The 19,991-nt window shown below is 37.6% G+C and overlaps 1 long non-coding RNA gene and 1 pseudogene across 1 annotated transcript; one reads left to right on the top strand and one right to left on the bottom strand.

Moving 5' to 3' along the window:
• Nucleotides 1-439: 439 nt before the first annotated feature.
• On the bottom strand, nt 440-2,645 carry LOC130139153 (uncharacterized). Its single transcript, XR_008817374.1, has 2 exons — nt 2,578-2,645; nt 440-800 (listed from the first exon to the last, which is right to left on the bottom strand). It is a non-coding gene; the product is annotated as an uncharacterized LOC130139153 (long non-coding RNA).
• A 3,296-nt stretch (nt 2,646-5,941) lies between these two features.
• Nucleotides 5,942-13,301, top strand: LOC115678598 (disease resistance protein RGA2-like; annotated as a pseudogene).
• The last annotated feature ends 6,690 nt before the right edge of the window (nt 13,302-19,991 follow it).

Genomic DNA, 19,991 nt, shown 5'->3' with positions numbered 1-19,991 from the left:
ATTGTGTATAATGCAAGCTCTTAGTTTGATCTTGTATTTGTTTGAACCTTAAAATAGGGTTACCAGTCATGTCCATTTCAAATACATTCATATTTTCCCTAAATTGAGAAAGGTGTGAGAAAAGCCAGCTTTGTAAAAGCTCAATCGGGGCTCGAAAAGCTCTATCTTTCCTTTCTTGAATCGTGTCAGAGACATGAAAGTTTCTGCCAGAATTGTGTTTATAAAACTAACTCCACCACATATTTGTTTTACCGTCCTAGCTATCACCGGATCAATAGCATTTTGACGGAATGGAAAAACGATAAGTCCAAAAAAAACTAAGATAAAAATTTTAGATCTCATGAGGACGGAGTTATTTTCGAAACATTCAATAAGAAAAGATAATGGGCATGCTTGACAATTACCCTTTAATACTTTTTCAATTTCCTTTTTAGTCAAATTCAAAAATTCAGCAAGCACTACCACAGGATCTACCTTAATGGGTGGTTCGACTATATCCAACTCAATCGATTTTCCAATGGCAATACTGTATTCTTCCAGAGTCGGTGTGAGCTCAAACTTACCTCCCAACATAAATGTGGTTGTCTCGGGGCACCAAAAATGAGCGAGTGCCTGCATGATTCCGCTCTGGATGTCTATGTCTAGGATCGGCAACATGAATCCAATGCGCTTGAGAACGTACTGCTGACCATCTGGCTTCAACTGGCTCCATAACTTCTTGAGCTCTAGCTTCGGAGTAGGCACGAAACGGATATCAAGGCGACCCATTCTTATATAGACCACGTGCCAAATGATTCAACCTAAATCATGGACCGACTCAAAATAAGATGAAGAAAATCAAAGATAAAGCTCGAGAAATTACCGTCTTTGGGGAGAAAATGTCAATCACAGAGACATGCACATGGATCGTGAGTTTAAACCTTAATCTATCTATCCTAAAGGCTTTGGCAAAATGAAATGATGAACGGAATGACATGTCGCAGCCTCGCGCACAATCATCATGACTAGTCGCAGCCTCGCATACAATAGTCATGACTAGTCGGGTCCAATCACTTCGGCTCGGTTCGGTCGACAAGGTTAACCTCCATGCATTGTAGCCTCACGTGCATGAGGGCGACCGTTGAGCCATTTTTTGAAAAATTTTCGGCATCCAAATGGGATAACCTTTAGCGAAGTCTTACTGCCAAGGTTAAAGAACCATTTAAATACCATCTTAAAACTATGGGTGTGACCCAGGTCCGGTCACAGGTTGTGTGTGGTGTAGTGCAAATACTGTAAATCATGCACAACAATTATAAGCAAACAACGCTCCAATAGTGCAAAAATTAAATCACAATTCCACCAAACCTGCAAAACAATGGGTTAGCCAATCACTACTCCCCTTATAACTCCCATCCTGCAAAACCATTTAACACCTAAGAATGAGAATTCAATCAAATTTTGTCAAATCGAGTGATTTTTCCATAAAAATTTTGGCCTAAGTCCTCCTTAAATTTTTTTTTAAAAAAAATTCAAGTTCTCCCCAGCGGAGTCACCAAGCTGTCGCGACCTAAAAAAATCAATCGGGTTTCGATCTTAGGCTAATGGATTACTAGGTCAATTAAATTAACTAACCTAGCTCGAGTTCTCCCAAACTCTACCAAATCGCAACTTAGGTCCAATTGTGAGCATGCAAATATTTTCAATGGGAGTTGCCACTAATCATTTAGGGTAGGTTGATTAGAAACCTAAATAAAATAGCGGGAGTACTATTTTATTTCTACGAACTAGAAATTATAGATTCGGGGACTTGGTTACGCTAAATTCCTTAACGCCCTTTCGGTACCAATTTCAGGAAAAATACTCAATTTGACAATTTTGATAAATCTTGACTTAGAGTTCAAAGGTGCAGAAATTTTCTTTTTTGATTTTTTTTTATTTAAATGAAAGCTAACCTATATGTAATGGCGTGCAAAAAATTGACATGCGATTAATGCAACCTAACATGTAAACTATATGTCATGCGACGACGTAACCTATTTCTAATGACGGGCATATTATTTTTTTTGTATTTTTTTTAATGAAATTCGGAATTAAAAATGCCAATTATCTAAACATGCAATTTTAAACTAGAGAAATTAACCTATTCTAGAGTAATCTTTTTGGTATTTTTTTTTATCGAAATTCGAAATTAAAATCCAGTAAAAACATATAACCGCTAAATCTTTCGAATTAAGTTTCGATCTGAAGCCTGACAGATCGATCCTAAAATTCGAAATACCCGCTATGGAAATAACTCTATCTAAAGCCTGATAGATAGATTTATTTCCACGTGTGCGGTTGCGGATTAGGAAATTTTCCTAATCGATCACATCTTGAAAAAATTTAAATATCTCAAATATCTTGGATATATTCAAAGGATTTTGAAAATTCTAAATTCTATCCCAATTTGATAAGATCAGATATCAAATATTTCAAAAAAAAAAGAAATAAAATCCTAATTGGAATATGCTTATTACTCGAATATGCAAAATTAGATATCAATAAGCACAAATTAGGCAAAAAAATATTCGAATCAAATCGGGATAAGATAATTACCTGATTTGCAGATTTCTTTCCTAATTTGAATTTGCAGCAGATCGGGATTGCGGATCGGGATGGTGACCGGGGGGTGCGTCGGCAGCGGCGGCGCGATGTCGGGAGTGGCGGTGACTCGCGGCGGCGGCTCGCGGCGGTGACACGGCAGGGACAGCGGCGCGGCGGGCGTCTCCGGGCAGCGGTGCAACGAGCAGCGTCGGCGTCTCCGGGGCAACGGCGCGGTAGAGGCAGCGGCGCAACGATGGTTGGCACGGTGGTGCGGGGGCGACTCGGCTAGGCTTCGAGTTCACGGACAAAGCAGCGACAGTGGGCTCATTCACTGTCGTGGTTGGCACGATGGAACGATGATTGATGGTTGACGCTCGATCGGAATACCGGCGGTGCTTGATGGATGATCTACTCGCGGTTGTGCAATTCACCAAATCGGAGGAACGCAGAGGAACATGGATGGCGGGGCCGCGAGACGCGTGGACAGCCGCAAGGAATTGTGGACAGAACGTCCACTTTGTCCTTCACCTCTCTTTCTCAGTAAATTTGTCGTCGTCTGTCTTGTCTCTTCAGTGTGTAGACTTTGATCGAGAGAGAAAGTTACTGGTGGAGGTCTTCTCCATGCCAAAATCTTGTGCGCCTTGCGTGACCAACAGGAAGGAAGAAGACCTTTTTTCTTTCTTGTCGTCTTCTCTGTGAAGCCCTCCAAGGAATCGTCTCTTTCTCTCTCTGTTGTGTTACCCAGCTCTCACGACTCTCTCTCTAAAAATCTGATCTGAAATTATGAGAGCCCCCTTTAATTATGACACATAACGATGTATTTATAATGTAAACCTAGGTCAATTAACCGGGCTTTCTAGTCCTAATGGGCTTAGGCTTGGGCTTAGGCTTTAATTATCATTTAATTTCAAGTGGGCTGAATTAATGTGGGCTTTTATTTAATTAAGCATAATGGGCTAATTTAAGCTCAAATTAAGACAACCAAGCCCTTCTGACTTGTAATTTTCGGCCCATGCTTTCCGAGTGAGCCGAGTCTCGTTTGATGTCCGAGCTCAATTTACATGACGAATTCTAAGCTCGCTTGCCACCGCCAATCCGATGCGGAATGCAATTAATATATATGAACCTAAACTATATGCTATGCAATTTTAATATTTTTGTTTAGGGGTCAAAATTTAATCCCTAATTTTCTATGCAATTAACCACTAAATGATGTGCCGAAATTTAGGTGTCAACAAGTTCCAGCAGCAAGAGGAGTAAGAAGGTCAAAAATCATACTCATAAAGGAACTCCTGAAACCACCAGTCATTCTGACCATCTGGGTCCTAAGATAGCACATTGAAAAAGGATGGTGTTCATTGCTACTTTTATAGGAAGAAGGGTCACGTGAAGAAAGACTGCAATAGATATAAAACTTGGTTATCCAAGTGTGAGCATTCAGGTATTGATTCTTTGGCACTTGTTTGTGAATCCAACCTATTAGAAGCCCCATCCAGTCCTTGGTGGCTAGATAGCGATGCAACTAATCATGTTGCGTTTACCATATAACGATTCACAAACAGAAGGAAGCCAAATCAGGATGAATCAAAACTCACCGTAGGAAACAACAAGAAAGTCGACGTTGAGTTCGTAGGAGATGTCATTTTAATTCTGGATTCTGGTTTTAATATGATGTTAAGAAACAACTTTTATGTACCTTCCTTCAAACGGAACTTAGTTTTTGTATCTTGTTTGGATGTGTGTGGCTACTCTTTTAAAATAAAGAACAATGTTGTTTCTATGTTCTTTAATTCAAATAAGGTTGGGTGCTGCAATATATCAAATGGCTTGTATAGATTGTGTTTGCCTCCCAATAAAATATACGTCGCTCATACAGCTGAAAAGGTCGTTTCTAAAATACCTCTACCTAAGGAACAGTCTTATGCATTGTGGCATAAACAACTTGACCACATTTCTAGAGAAAGTGTGGAAAGGCTGATAAAGTCCGACATCTTGCCTGCTCTTAAAGGTGACCTAAATACTTGCGTAGACTGTTGCAAAGGTAAGATGACCAAGATAAAGAAGAAAGCCGCAATCGTAGTTCTGACCTATTGGAGGTCATTTACACAAATATTAGTGGACTCTATACAGCAACATTGTGTAGAAATTTTTATTTCATCATTTTTATTAACGACTATTCCCGATATGGTTATCTCTACTTGATTAAAAAAAAGTCTGAGTCTTTTAACAAGTTCAAGATTTTTCGGACTGAAGTCGAGAAACAGTTGGGAAAAGTCATAAAGATTGTCAGGTCTGATCGGGGTGGTGAGTATTATGGTAGACATGGCAATGCTGGACAGCTTAAAGGGCCATTTGCTAAATATTTGGAGGATTATGGGATAGTGGCTCAGTTTACTATGCCCGGGAGTCCTGAACCGAATGGTGTGGTCGAAAGGCGGAATCGCACCTTATGGACATGATGAGGAGTATGATTAGTAGGACAAACTTACCTGGTTTTCTGTAGGGTGAAGCTTTGAAAATAGCGTTCTACATTCTAAACCGTGTTCCTACCAAAGCTGTTCCATTGACTCCTTTTGAGTTATGGACTGGACGTAAACCTAGCTTGAATCATCTTAAAGTCTGGGGGTGTCCTGCAGAAGTAAGGTTATACAATCCAACATTGAGCAAGTTAGAATCCAGAACCACTCGGTGTTACTTCGTATCGTACCCAGATCATTCGAAGGGGTATCGGTTTTACAGTCCCCATGGAGGCACAAGAATTGTAGAATCATAGACAGCGAAGTTTCTGGAATTTGATGTGGCCGAAGAAGGTAGTTGCTCTTAGACTATTGAGGATAACGATATGGTAGGTACTAATGTGTCTTTCTCTCTATTTATACAAATGATAATGGAGACCCCTACACCATAGACTGAGCCTGTTGTGGTCCAGGATCCTATTATTGAAACAGTTCCTGATGAAGTACTTCAAGCCTCTCATGTGTAGGATGAGGTTGTAATAGCTCCACTAAGGAGATCTATCAGGCAGAGACGATCGGCTATAACACCAGATTATATGGTTTATATGGGAGAGCATGGCTACGATATAGGCTACGTGGTTGATCTAGTAACTCATTAAGATGCTGTTTCTTGATGGGTGGATGCAATGAAAGACGATATACAGTCTATGAAACATAATGATGTTTGGGAACTTATTGAATTGCCTAAAAGTTACAAGCCTGTTGGCTGCAAATGGGTGTACAAAACTAAAAGGGACTCCAAAGGAAAGATTGAGAAGTTCAAAGCCAGACTGGTAGCCAAGGGTTTCACTTAGAAAGAAGGAGTAGACTATGAGGCAACTTTTTCTCCAATCTCTTCTAAAGATTTTTTCAGAGTGATCATGGCATTAATAGCTCATTTTGACATGGAGTTACACCATATGAATGTTAAGACTGCCTTTCTGAATAGAGACATTGATGAAGAAGTCTATATAGTGCAACCCGAAGGTTTTACAACTGATGATTCAGGTGTGCTTGTGTATAGACTGAAAAAGTCTATTTATGGCCTCAAACAAGCTTCTAGATAATGGTACTTGAAGTTTTATAGTGTTGTCACTTCATTCGGTTTTATTGAAAACAAGTTGGATCAATGTATATACAGCAAGGTCAGTGGGAGGAAATTTATTTTTCTCATACTCTATGTAGACGATATCTTGCTTGCGAGTAGTGATATTGAATTACTACATGAGACAAAGCGAATGTTGTCGAAGAATTTTGACATGAAGGACCTTGATGAGGCGTCTTTTGTCCTAGGCATTGAGATCCATAGGGATCGTTCTCGCCGAGTATTGGGTTTGTCTCAGAGGACATATGTCGATCATATTTTAGAAAGATTCAGTATGTAGCACTGCAAGCTAGGAACTGCTCCTGTCGTAAAGGGTGACAAACTGAGTTTGTCACAGTGTCCTCATACAGATGTTGAGAAAACTCAAATAAAGGATATACCTTATGCTAGTGCACTTTGAAGTATCATGTATGCTCAAGTTTGCACTAGACTAGATATTGCTTTTGCAACAGCACTTCTAGGCATATATCAATCAAATTTAGGACACGATCACTGGGTTGCTGCCAAGAAGGTTTTGAGGTACTTAAAGAGGACAAAAGACTATATGCTGATCTACAGATATGTTCAGGACTTACAGCTGATAGGGTATTTGGATTCAAACTTTGTTGGCTGCTAGGATGAAAAGAAGTCGACAACAGGTTATGTCTTTAAGTTAGCAGGAGATGCAATATCATGGAAAAGTGAGAAACAGAAATCAATGACATCCTCTACCATGCAAGTGGAGTTTGTAGCATGCTTTTCGGCTGCAACTCAGGTAATTTGGCTCCGGAACCTCATTAGGGAGTTGACCGTTTTTTATTTTATGGATAGGCCCATACAGTTGCATTGTGACAATAACTCTGCAGTGTTGTTAACAACAACAGAGGTCTCATGGGGTTTAAGCATATGGAGGTCAAGTACTTGACCATAAAGGAAAAACTTAGGGATGACGACATTACAGTAGAGCATATTTCCACATATGATATGGTAGCAGATACACTAACTAAGGGCCTTCGCCCCTGTATATATGAACAATATGTCGTTAACATGGGTTTAGGAGTATCATGGGATGCTGTTGTTTAGTGGTAGTTGCTTTTGTCTTTGCTCTAATAAAGTTTACATCCGTGTTTTGTTACATTTAGTAACATTTTGGATGTGTATCAACTCATTTGCATTCAATAAGGTGTTTTTGAATGCATTATTGTCATGTTGAATACACATAAAAGGTGAAAATATTAAGGTACTGTGTAAACCTTGAGTAAAGGCTATGGGCATTCAGTTATTAGCCTTAAGGATATGTCTTATTACACATAAAGTAATGTTAACAATAAGGATAGGACATATGTAGGTTCATTGGAACCATAAAGATATTCTCTAGTAACACATCAGGTTTTTGTGATACTTAAGGAGAAAGAACGTAGACTGACAAAGGGGATGACACACAAGGTATAACTCTTTATGAGGTGTTATCCGTTTGCCACACAACCATATCGAATCCTTATCAGTAAAGTCAAAGGCACTTGTAGCCATGGAAGGCTCTGCGTTTGATGTTCATGCAGTTACTACCATGATTCGGTGTTTGAGACTTTATGGGATCGGATTGACTATTAAGAATAATCTCTAGACCAATATAAAGGTGCACACATACAGTACGATTTCAATTAATATATCCTAAGTGGGAGAATGTAAGTGTTTTCCTTTATGTGGGCTACATTAATTGAGATTGTAATTAACCATTTAAGGGCTTGGTCTAATAAGGTTGGATATAAAAATTCTTAATCAGTCTGATATGGGTCTAGCTTGTGTGGGCCAAGTTGAGCCCGGCCCGTTATGAGAGGGCATGGCTGGAAACTCTATAAATAGCGGTGGAAGTCCCTCCCCTAACCTAACTCTCTCTCAAACACTCTCAAACCTCGCATACGGTACTTGTGAGGGCTGAGGCGGTCTCATAGCGTCAGAGATTCCGGGGGTTATAGGGGAGAAGAGCTCCGACACCTGATCATCGTCATTTCCACATCAAGAAACGATGGATTCAAAAACAGGTGCACTAATCCCGTCTATCCTTTTACCGTACCATCTATTTCTTGCTATGGCGATCCTAGGGCGCTCAGTTGCACCTCACGGTCGGCTGACATGTTCAACCCTGCATGATCATTGATCACTCTCACATGTTAGTGACTTAGGATAAAATTGAGAAAGATTGTATATAGAACGTTTTCAAAATAAAGAGAAGAGATACCGAAAGAGCGTTAAATTAATCTAGCGAAACAAGTCTCCGTATTCAGATTCTCTGATTCACAGAAGTAAAATGTTCTCCCACAATTAACTAATTGGCTTGTAGTAGATTAGTGGTGACTCCAAAATGAATTAATTTGCATGTTTAATTATTTAAATTAAAACCCCAACGATTGGTATGGACTTGGGAGAGTCCGTATTAAGTGTTTACTTAGTAATCTGATAGTTTTTCGTTGGTAATTTACCTCTGGGAAGGTCGTGACACTTATTCGGGCGTTAAAAACAAGCAATATTAAATTTTACTTCTAATACAATGTGGGAGTGACCCCGCCCGCCTGCCCCACCGCTCTCTCTAAGAGTGTTATGCTTCAAACAATCATTATGCATGTCAAAAGATTACTGGTGACAATTGATGAGCTAGCTTGCTAGGGGAACACAGGATATTTAGAGGGTCATGAATCAGGTAAACCATTTTCCAGGAACTAAATTGGAGTCCCCACACACCAACATTGGAATGGTCTGCATTGGCAGCTATTTTTTCCTATCCTTTCAACAGAGCGTGGATAAAAAATGACAATGAAATGGAGATATGGGCAACGGAACTTGCCATAGCTTCGCGTCTTTGAGATTGCGGGGGACATTTACATGTGTAAATTAGTCTGCACTCCCGCAGGATGAAGATGAAACGGTCACAGGATATATAAAAAAAAACCCCAGACAATCAAAAAAGACTATTAGAGCACATTATAGTTTATAAATGAGCTGTCACTTAATTAAAACATAAAAGGCAAGAAAATTACTTGAACACCCGTAGCTTTTAAGACTGTTGGAGAAATGTAGGTTATACCGTAAGGAATCCTAGGGGTGAGCATAGTTCCAAGTTCTACCTTGGAACCAAAGAACTTGATCGATGATAACCTGTAGGTTTCAGGTTCCAAGGTATGCAGGGTAGGTTCCAGGTTTCAAAAATTGGGAAACCTGTTTCGATGGGTAGGTTCTGGCTTCTAGGTAAGTGGAACTTGAAACCTGAAACCCAAACAAGTTTTTTGTGTTTTTTCTTGGTTTATGTCTTCACGTGTTTTATGGCATTAGATGATGAATATATAATCTGGAACCACTAGTTTGAGCTTTCATTTTATAACTTGTTAATGTTTTATATTCTCTGTGTATCTATATACAAGTTGTGGTCAGTGGATCAAAGCAACAAGTGGTGGAACCTAGGTAGACCTTGGAACCAACCTGGAACCTATGATAGGGTAGGTTTCAAATTCCACAAAATGAGGAACCTATTCTCATGGGTAGGTTTCGCGTAGAACCTGTACAAAATATGGAATCACTCACCCTTATTATCGATTAACGCAATAACTTCTCATTTTAATTATATATTTGAACCGTAATACCAGGAAAATTAGTCTTTTGTATTCTCTTTGGTGAATGGCAAGCTTATTCGGTATTGTTGTGTTCATTTTCATTTTGTTTAACTAAAAATGAAATAAAAAAAAAGAACCTGCTAGACCTTGGAACTTGTGACAGGTAGGTTCTAGGTTCCAAGTTCCGAAGGGTATGTTCCAAGTTCTAAAAAATGAGAAACCTATATTCGAGGGTAAGTTCCAGGTTCCAAGTGAATCCTGGAACCGTTCATCCCTAAAAAGTCCAACACTCAGGGGACAAGAAAAGCATATCCACTACTCAAAAAGACTATGAAGTTTCTTTATCTAATAAAGGAAGTCCCAATCTCATGCATATCCAACCCTAAAAAATCTGACACTCAGGGGGACAAGAAAAGCATATCCACTGCTCAAAAAGACTATGAAGTTTCTTTATTATAAAGGAAGTCCCAATCCCATGCATATCCAGTCCTTGTAAGGGGGTTGAACTTGGACAAACTCTAAAAGGCAATTTCAACAAAATATCCTTAATTATTATTTTACAAATATGTGTCCTTGATAAAATGAATAATTTTATAAATTTATTTTATCTCTCACTTTCTAATGTTAAAATATTTACATATTTTCGATCCCACAATAGCTTTCCTAATAAGATTTCAAATCTCTAAATCCTTTTCTTATTCCATTCCATAGATATTTATACGCATTGTTCATATTGTGTATGTTTATCAATAATCTATATCCATTATTTAATAAATCAAATATGTCGTAAAAAAATAATCTTTGCTTGATCTTTTGAATGTCAATTTGTTGCGCGCACGCACAACGTTTGAGCACATTTGCTAGGGAGAGGAAATGATAACATAATGACTTCAATCGCCTCCCCAATTTGTTGTCTTAAGTCCAGAACAAAACAATTCTTTGTAGTAAATTCCTGCAACTATATGGAAAGAGAAATTGTTCAATCAATTCTAAATCAATTGTACGCATGTTAATCCAGTTCTAAACTTTTCAATTTTGCTAATTTAGTCATAAGTTTTGCGCGATTCCAACATAGTTACTGCAGTTAATTTTCATAAAAAATTGCTGATGTGCGCGTAGGCTTTCCTCCTCCTCTCCTTCGTTTTCTCGCAGCTCACTATCCTCTTCCCTCTTTTATTTTCGTGATCCCGCCTCTCTCTTTCTCTGTCCTCCTTTCCTTTTGTATTCGACTCATCTGACCCCTCCCTCCCTCTCTCCCCTCCTCTCCCTTTTCTTTCCTTTCATCTCTCTTTCTTTCTTTTCTTCTCCTGTTTTCTTCTTCCTCCCTTTCTGTCTTTCACATTTCTCTCTCTGCTGCTCTCTTTTCCTTTCCTCTATCTCTCACTTTTCCCACTTTTTCTCCCTCTGTCCCCCACTATCTCCCCCCCTACTCTCTCTCTCTCTCTCTCTCTCTCTCTCTCTCTCTCTCTCTCTCTCTCAATTATTACAATAGAGTTGCGACAAGGCATCGCTAGATGTACCGAACGGGCATGAATTACGATGAACGATTAGCAAAATGTATAATATAAATTTTCAAGTTCCATATGCAACTTGAAGCAATTGAGATCATTAGATCTCTCTGAGAACAAGCGGTTGAAAAAGCTTCCCGATACCATTTGTGAGCTGCAGAGTTTGCTAGAGTTAGACATCAGTTTTTGCTCAGAGCTAGGCGAGTTACCCAAAAATATGAAAAGGCTTGTTAGTCTTAGATATCTATATATAACAACAAAGCAGAAGAGTTTGCAAGAAAGCGGAATACAATATTTGGAAAACCTACATTTTTTGGGACTCAAGAAATGCGAAAATCTCAAAATTTTGTTTGAAGGTAATTGCCGACTGATTCGCCTTCAAGAGATGGAAATTTTAAATTGTGGGAGACCAATATCTCTGCCTTTTGGGGAATTAATCGCTCTAGAGTACTTGACTATTGATAGTTGCAATCTCGAGTTGACCTCGGATATTAAGTCCAACTTTCCATTGAATCTTCGTACTCTGGTTATTGGAAACTCCGAACAAGTGATGGAGCTGCTCCGATGTCTCGAAGGATTGGCCCACACTTTGGAGTCCTTTTCTGTCTTTGACTGCCCGAGCTTGACAACTATTCCGGAATGGCTGCCCAATCATACACGTCTCAGATTAATTCGCTTGATTAGATGTCCCAACTTATCATCCATGCCGCAAGGATTCCAATCTCTCACTATCCTCAAAGAATTACGCATCGAACACTGCGGTGAACTAAGCAAAAGATGTGAGCCTCAAACTGGCAAAGATTTGGAACAAAATCGCCCACGTTCCTCGAATCGAACTTGATTTGATAGATGTACAATGGACGGATGATTAGGTACGCACAAATCTGCCTCTCCCTTCAATTCTTCTTCGTTCTTAGATGTGATGTAGTCATATATATTGAGATTCCCTCCTTAATCTTTTTTTTTCCTGACTCCCTCACTTGATGAAAATTAGAATAAGAGAATAATTAATTATGCACATTCATAATATTGACGACCTTAACTACATGTTTGGACAACTTTTGACAAATCCCAATTTTCCAGTTTCATGTGGCGCATTGAATGTAAATTTGGATTCCCTACGATGGAATCTCGTGTCCTCCTTTTAATTGGAAATTGGCATATGACGTACTGTTTGAATATATACTTTTTCTATTGATTATTATTATTGCATAAGATAGCTTCCCCAGCTTAAGTTGATAATTTGAATATAATTTATCAAATCAATCTGTTGCAAGTGTCCTAGAAGGACAAGTTAAATTCACTAACCACATCAAAAAGCAACTGTGAAATAATTGGAAACTTATTAACGAAAACGTACTTACTAGAAAGCCAACTATATAAGAAACTTTACAACTCTTTTGATTCCAGAAAACATTTTCGGTTTCGATTTGCTTTTTAGTAAAAGAGAAAGCAGAAACAAGTCTAAAAGTTTAGGCAAAAATAAAGGTCTTCTTCCTAAGTGCAACTTGAGTGTGTACTTATGTTCCATCAAGATTGTAAAACAGGTGGTCTTCACAATCTCAATGTTTCATATGGGATGAAAGCACAAAGATCACTAAAAGGTTATTTCGAGTCTATACTTTAATTCAAAAACAGTTTCCCTCATCTTAATTTGACAATTAGTTTTTAAGAAACGAAATGCATTTTCCCGACATCTTTTCATTCTCGATCAATTGGAAATGAAAACACTAGTTTAGAAAACTTTGAGGAACCAAATAGGGCCTTAAATTTTCAAAATGCATTTAGCGAAGCTTATAAGAACTTAGGGGCACTTTTCAATTTCTTTTTTTTTATGTGTAAAAACCATGTCATATTGACCCAATATCATTAGTATATAGTAAACTGAAAGCTTTGCAGGTTCTCATCCAAACTTGCCACATGGAAAGATGATTGAGGGGCAACTAGCAACTTTTAAGCAATTTGAAATTCCCAAAATACAACCAATAAGAGGTCATTAAATTTTAAAAGAATCTCAATATTAAAGAATTATTATTTAGAATATATATATGAAATTAATATTCTTAATCCCAAAGAAAATAAGCATTAATTCTTCAATTGAATTATTATTTAATCAAAATATTGAAATGATAGAAGGAAAGTATTTATATAGAAACAATTTTTATTAAAGTAAACAATCGTATTTAAGTTTGATTAGAAATCATAACGTTGGATTCAACATCGTAGTTATAATTAAAACTGCACACTCAATTATATTTGTAAGACTATCTAGAGCTTTTAGGTCAAATAATAAAATGAAATTAAAATTTGTATACCCTAAATCCAGTTCCGGGCATAGTACGCGAATGATTGCTAGTCCTAATAACGTAATTTGAAGGCTTTGGGATAATCTTTGTTGGTAAGACACTTGGCTTTATACCGATTTTAGGAGTGTCGGATGGAGCCAGTGAAAACTTCCCCCAGTCAACATTAATAAAGAGGAATCATCCAAAAAAATTGTTTATTTTAACTTGATATTCGCGAAAAGTTTAACCCATAGAGAAATTTATTCCCTTCCAGCTAACTTTCCCAAGTGAGAAAAATTAATTTTCTCAATCTCATTATAAAAATATCATAATCTCTTCAATTAACTTGTTAAATCAAAATTGTTGCATATATCTATGTTCACAATTCTTTAGGGTAATGAGGTTCAGTTTCTTATAACTATTTCTAGTTATGTTTCTCCATGTAAGTGCTCCTATTTAAGTAAGTGTTTCTAACTTTCAGCAACCATATATAATTCATAACTCTCATAATACAACATGAGAAAGTGAAAAGGTACGAACAACATTCCTTTACAATTTAGAATATTGGCTTCAAACTATGCATGTGAATGAAGCCATGGCCATAAAAATTCTTTCCAAACTTCAAAGCGCAATGGTCTCTTAGAATAATAATTTTATTGCAGGAAGTTTTTTAAAAGAAAAAAAGATTAACATATTATAATGTTATATGTTGGGAAGAGATGTCTAAGATGAAGAGTCATTGAGAGTAACTAGACTCCTTTTATTTTATTTTCAGAATAACGTAAATAACAACAAGTGTAAAGTCAAAATCCCCAAATGCAGGGCGTTTTTTGGAGCTTTTTTATGTATCCATTTACCATCTCACGTTATTCATTTAGCATATAACATCTAATGGGCAAAAAAAAAAGAAATTTAAGTGTTCAACCAGACATGTAAGCGCTTACCCTTAGTGTGTACACAACATACATGTTATTTCGGATACATGTCTTTTTCAAGTCATGATATTATTATTTTGAGAGTAATTGAGAAACACTTACAAGAACCAACATTTCCACACATTTTTATACAAAACAAAAACTTCTGCATCTGTTTTTACTGAAAGAAATCTTACATCTATATAAGAACTAGTTTTGCTAATGAATTAAAAAATTTCTTGGTGAATAGAATATCTAAGAATGAAAAATTAGCATGACACCACAATTAATGCCATAATACTATGTTGTAGATACTCTAAGCTCATTTCCTTTTTTTTTTGTTGAGTGCAGATGAACTCCCATGTTCTATTTGCCACACCATGTACATCTCCGCAAAGATTTGAATATCCACTCGGTTATCCTTCATCAATCTCTTTCATTTTCAGGGAGGAAAACAATGGCCGTTAATATTGTTCTCTTTCTTTCCTTGAATGCGTGTTGTTCTTTATTATTTGCTCATGTTTGTATTGCACATTTCTCTATGGAGAAAATGCCTTACTCGTATTGTTTGAGACCAATTGTAGCAATATCTCAGTTTAAATTTTCTTAAAACAATATTTGTCTTTAGTTCATGGACAGTGAATGAAACCACGCCGCACCATGTGAATCTTATTTTTGATAAATTAGTGTTAGTTACTCGATTTTTTTATAATTGTTCCACTAGACTATTTAAAGAGTTGCCTAGGAATAACGCGTTTAGAATACCATATTTTTTTCATTTTTCATTTTGTTTACTTCACTTCCACATAGAAAGATTTTTTTTCCTTTTGATCCTTAGGACCAGTTCTTATGAAAATGGATGCACACAGGCCATATGCATGAACAATAAAGTTTTTCTTATGTGCTTTAAAGCCTTTGGGAGTTTTAGTCTCCGGGGCAAGAAAAAACATGGCCGAATCGATCGTTTTTGGCACCGTAGAGAGGGTGTTGAGTCAGCTCATTTCACATGCCCTCCCATAATTTAGCCGGGATGTTTAGGCAAAACTGTTCTTGTTAAGATCTTATACAACGACCAAAAGATCCAAGAAAAATTGATTTTAGAATATGGACTTGCATTTCCGATTATTTTAATCTAAAGAAATTTCTTGAAACAGTCTTGAGAGATGCTATAAGTCAAGGCATGATCAGAATTTTGTTGACACATAAGTTTTTCGCCTAAAGAATCATTCATGCATTTGAAAAATTTAATCAGATTCACCCTCAAACGAAAAAATTTAACTCCTAATAAAAAACATCGATTTTGCATTCATTTTTCCAGTTGCATTCTTTTTGAATTCAGAAACTAGAGACATGGTAGTTTGTTAAAACCTAAATGTCCCTCCCCATAGACCATCCATGCATTTTATAAAAACTAGGGGTGATCGAATTCGCAAATAACAGCGGAATCCAGCCCTTAGCAAAAAAAACATTGATCCAGCACCATGTTGTATCCCTATTTCTTACATCATTTCCCTGCATTTAGAAACTAGAGGCATTATAATTTAGTATTTCAGACCCCACACCGAAAATGTGGGATCACTCATGCATTTCGCAAAGGTTAAGGATCGAAGTGGCTGACAACGGCGGAATTCAACCCTTAACCGAAAACGCCAATATTACATCATCATGCTCACATATTATCACTACACTTTTTTTGCACTTAGCAACTGGAGACATCATAAGTATAAGATGTTGCACCTTACAGCGAAAATTTTGATTGATCAAGAAGCCAGAGCTCAAGACCAATCAAGGCCGGAAATGAGTGCAAAACCAAGCGGTGAGGGGTTGATTTTGGCCTAATTTTTCTTGCTTGTTTCAAGGTCACTGCAAGCCAGGTACCACAATGATCATCTTCGAGTTTATTTCTTAATGGTATATGGCTTGTGTGCTGGTTCCATGTGTAGTTTTCCAGATTTGGCTTTTCCCAAGAGGGTGTTGGCTAGTCCCCAACTTGTAAACTGTCCGATTTAGGTCACCAAAAAAGGATTTTCCGATATCTTTTTGGCATGATTTTCTTACATGATCAATATTGACATGTTAGCTCACTTCCCTCCAAATTTCAAATGAAATGGATGAACGACAAGTGCCTATTCACCGTTTTCGCGAGACTACCTAGTCCGCCTTTCTTTACCCGATTTGAATGTTTTTTGCTTTTCCGACCTATTCTGACATTTTTCTTGCATCATTAAGCCATCCAACTGGCCAACACTAACTAAAGACTAACTAGATATGAAATAGAACTTAAAGAAACCAAATTGGAGGATCAAACTGGTTCGTTAGTAGCCAAAAAAATTGGCAGCTTGACTTAAGGGCCTCACCATTCGATTTTTGGGAATTATGATACCACGGCTGAGTTTCAAGAGGGAAGAGACTTTATTTGACCTTGATTGATTGTGTAAATACTCTAGGATCTTCAAGAGAGAGGGAGAGAGAATTAGTAAAGATTACATCTTCACTCAATTAGCTTGACTTTACAAGTTATTAGAGGAGGGTATTTATACCCGAACAATATGCATAGGAAAGGAAATTAGCTATCTTAGAGAATCATGAAATATTAAATAATATCCCTAATATCTAATAATATTTCTAATGATTTTCTCTCAACATGAAATCTCTAGTCCCCATAAATATACTTTATCATTCCCCCTCAAGCTGGAGCATCCAGCTTGCATATGATTGTTGCAACTTTCTTCGAAAGTAAGCCGGATCTTACACTAAACAAACCGGATTTGACAAGCGCTAAAGCAACACATGTTTAGAAAGTTGACATATCTTTCTCATACAACCTTGATAGAATCCTATGGAAACCCAACTTGAATTGCGGCAAACTAAACTGCATCACCCCATAGTGCTCATCTTTGGCTACTTGATGAAGGTGTGCTCGATTCTGGCGCTCACAGCTACCTGGATACTTGATGACATCACCCCACGACGCTCATCTTTGGCTGCTTAGTGAAGGTGTGATTGACTTTGGTGCTCACAGCTACCTGGATATTTGACGGCAACTTTGCTCGTCGATGTTACTCGCAATTAGAGGAGAGTACCACATCGAATAACATCTATAGTAGCGTTGTTGAGTGTTGACAAAATCGAGAAGTAATCGAAGATGTTTAGTCAACATAGAGGAAGAAAAGGCCTTCTCTCTTGATGGCTCTGATACCATGTAAATATTCTAGGATCTTGAAGAGAGGGAGAAAGAATCAGTAAAGACTACATGTTTACTCAATTGGCTTGACTTTACAAGTTATTAGATGAGGGTATTTATACCCGAACAATATCCATAGGAAAGAAAATTAGTTATCTTAGAGAGTCACAACATATTAAATAATATCCTTAATATCTAATAATATCTCTAATGATATTCTCTAAAAAGGAAATATCTAATCTCCATAAATATACTTCATCAGATTGGGCTTGATTAAAGTGACAAATATAACGCCAAGGACCATTGAATGAAGCCAAATACTGGTGGACATGGACTGCTAGAAACTGCTTATGAGAGGGAGTTCAGTCCCATTTTGGATCGCTTTAAGCTATTTTTTCTTCTCCAAAAAGCTTGAGGGTTCAAGTGCAATAAAAATCTTGAGAAAACCACAAGTTTGGAGGCCAAAATCGAGATGTAGACAGGAGAGTTTTGTGATTGCGAGCTAGGGTGTTTTGGCAGTGAGTTCTAAGCGGTGATCCGTGAGCTTGTGGTGCCTTATTCATCATTTAAGTTAGATTACATGTCTTTATTTTGCTTTTGTTTGGCTTTGGTTCCCTCACCATGCTTCCAAGCGCAGAATTGGAGTTTAAAGTCGAGGTATGTCTTGAAAAACATCCCTATGATATTTTGATGAATACCAAGCTATCTCTAAGTTCTAACTATTACCATGACGAATGCAAATAGTGAAATTAGTTATACATCATCAGTGATCTAGCTTATTAGTAAAGACGAGAAACTAATCTTTGATAGTCTGAGCTTAAGCACCAGTCATGATAGTGTTCTTGGAAGTCTTTGGTAATGATAAGAATTGAAGAATCATTGATCTTAACATCTCGTGTAATTCAATTAGTATCGTCAATGTAGATAATCAGCCGTATCACTCACAATCAGCATTGGTGATAGTGTGTGCATAATAGTGATGGTGATGCATTAGGTCTGATGATGGTGAGATATGTACTGGGAAGATGACCAATGATGGTACAAAATGTATCCATTAATGGATTGGACTCCGTAGTAGAAAAATCGAGAAACTAATCAGAAAAGCAGCTACCGACCAAAAAAAAAAATCAGAAAAGCAGCTGACAATTTACTATTCTGACAGTTGCAACAGGCCTACTTCAGGAAGCCTAAGACTAGCAAAGGAAGTGACTGCAGGAGCAATGTTGATTCTGTCAATGGTCTCCTCCAATGGCTCTCAACGGCTTGCTGATCTCCAACGAACACTTTGAAAACTCCAATATATAAGAAGCAATGATGCTTTGAAGAGGGTTGGCCGGATTGAATATTGTGATCATTATCACAAATAGAAACTGTAGTTGATCTTGCTCTGCATTGCTCTTTGTATTGGTTTAGCACTAACACATTTGATAATCGAGTGAACAAGTGTAAAAGCAGTGTGTGTATTCTAATAGTGTGATCTCTGAGTTGAGAGGAACAACACTAGTTAGTTGTAACTTGCTCTGCTAATCATTAATGGAATTCGGCCACTGTTAAGACTGTTTTTTTTTTTTTAGCAAATTTAAGACTGTTAGTCTGAGAGTGGAAGTAGGCTTGTCTACAAAGCCAAACCACTATAAATCGCTATGTGATTGTCTTGATTCACTCCGATTTACTTATTATCATCACACACGCTACTTTAGCCGAGATACTATCTTGAGTGCTGATTGTTTAATATTCTGCAAAAGTTTAAAGTATCATCACTCAATCTATTTAACCCCCTTCTAGGTTGCATTGTTAGCCCCAATAGTATGAAAGCTTGTCTTCCCCTTGGGGGTGTCGCAAGCTCATTATTTTGGTCTACCAGTTCATTTAGCTAGGCCACGGTGTTCGGAATTGTACGGTTTAGTCTTTAGATCGTGTGTATGTTGTCAATAAACCGGTGGTTTCATTCTTGAAGCCGGTTGGAAACCAGTTCTTGTGCTTGTGGTCGTGACTCTCTCGGTGCAAATCCTAGTTGGTCCTTGCTTGTTCATGTTCTATAGTTGTTGTTTATAATAATATATGATGCTTATTTGCGATAGGCTTAGTGTTTAATAGTCGTAGTACACATCAAATGTGTTAAATGTCGATTTTATGCCTCGTAGACGATTTTAAGCAATTTTGTTTGCCCTCTGGACAGTCCGTTCCAGCCTTCGTTCATGTGTGTTTAGTCTTCATTCAAGTGTTAATTTTGTCACCTATTGCTTGCACGTTAATGTGGGTTCTTGTCCGAATTAGTCCTCGTTAATTTCCTAGAGCGGTCTGCGTGGTTTGGGGACGAGTCAGGATGCTTTCCGAGTGATTTTGAAACC

The sequence above is a fragment of the Syzygium oleosum genome, unplaced genomic scaffold, assembly GCF_021117445.2.
Source record: "Syzygium oleosum isolate NSW1041296 unplaced genomic scaffold, Sole_v2.1 Sole_v2.10, whole genome shotgun sequence".
Classification (NCBI taxonomy): domain Eukaryota; kingdom Viridiplantae; phylum Streptophyta; class Magnoliopsida; order Myrtales; family Myrtaceae; genus Syzygium; species Syzygium oleosum.
The sequence above is the reverse complement of the archived record's forward strand: the minus strand, read 5'-3'. Positions and strand labels throughout refer to the sequence as shown.